Source organism: Morus notabilis, unplaced genomic scaffold (assembly GCF_000414095.1).
Source record: "Morus notabilis unplaced genomic scaffold, ASM41409v2 Scaffold193, whole genome shotgun sequence".
Taxonomy (NCBI): domain Eukaryota; kingdom Viridiplantae; phylum Streptophyta; class Magnoliopsida; order Rosales; family Moraceae; genus Morus; species Morus notabilis.
Genome location: NW_010357324.1, coordinates 8,899 through 10,233, shown reverse-complemented (window position 1 = coordinate 10,233; position 1,335 = coordinate 8,899).

The window sequence follows — 1,335 nt, the reverse complement described above, 5'->3', positions numbered from 1 at the left end:
TTATTTGTCTCTGATATTTTCTGTTTATGATTAACTATAATAAGTAATAGTTACTTGAAATTATGTATAAAAAATCATCAAGTTCTAACAAATCTATAATTACTTGAAATTTGTCGCCAGAGAACCTATCGCAACAACGATCCCAATGAACTTGATTTCTCATGTTACTCGGGAGACTTTCTCTTTCATAGCGTTTGTAGCGGCGGTGCAAGGAACTTTTCCAGTCTTTGTAGCACTTTGCTGCCTCCCTATCAACAACGGACCTCAGACAATCGGTTCCTCAAAGAAGTCCAACTTTTGTCAATCGACATTTCAACTATAAACGACAACAGACATAATAATTTATTAATGTGTTTATTTAATTTTAATTTTACTCTTAATTAATACAATTAAGTTTTATTAATTAAAGTGTGTTAATGAACTTATTAAAATTATGGTTTCCTAACTAAATTTCGGCAGCATAACGACTTATTTTTCATATAATCCAAAAATCAAAACCTGTAGAAAAATAACTTTAAAACATTTCGGCACACCATAGCTGCAAGATGTGCCACCCAGAACAAGAATCATAAACATATACTAAATTTCAACAATATAACAAAATCATAATTCAAATATTGTCATCATAATCCCGAATTAATACAACGACTACAATTCTAAACTAAATAAATATAAAAAACTTACAAAGTTCAAACCCACTAAACAGGGGCTGAAAATAGAAGAATTACGTCGGAGGAACCGTGCAAACAAGGACGAAGGCAAAAAATCAAACGCCTACTCAAACGCCTACATCAAATTAGAACATCAAACATAATTTTTAAAAGCCAATACATTCAAATTAGAACATCAAAAATATAAAAAAAAAACATTCAACTAATTAACAATTAAGGTGAATCAATTTTTTAATTGATAACAAAAAGTAAGAGAAATTACAAGACCACGACTAAGAATTCTTTTCCACCAAGCAACATGCTTTTTTCAATGACAATACATGAATATTGGCTACTCAAGAGGGAAATTCTCAAAAAAAAAAATAAAAAAATAAATAAAAAATATTAAGGAGGGAAAACTAAAACAAGTCATAATAGGTAGGCGATGAACATAATAATTGAAGTAGTACGAGGACTTTTCTACCAATGTCACTATCCACATGATTCTTACGTTTAATTTATAAATAGAAAATATTGATCAATAAAGTTAAATTTAAATTAACGAATATGAAAATTTAAGCAATCACTCGAAAATATACGAAGATAATTATCTAAAGTCCGGTCTAATTTTACGAAGCTTAACAATTTATGAAAGGCTACGAGTACAAATTCTATAGGAAAAAAA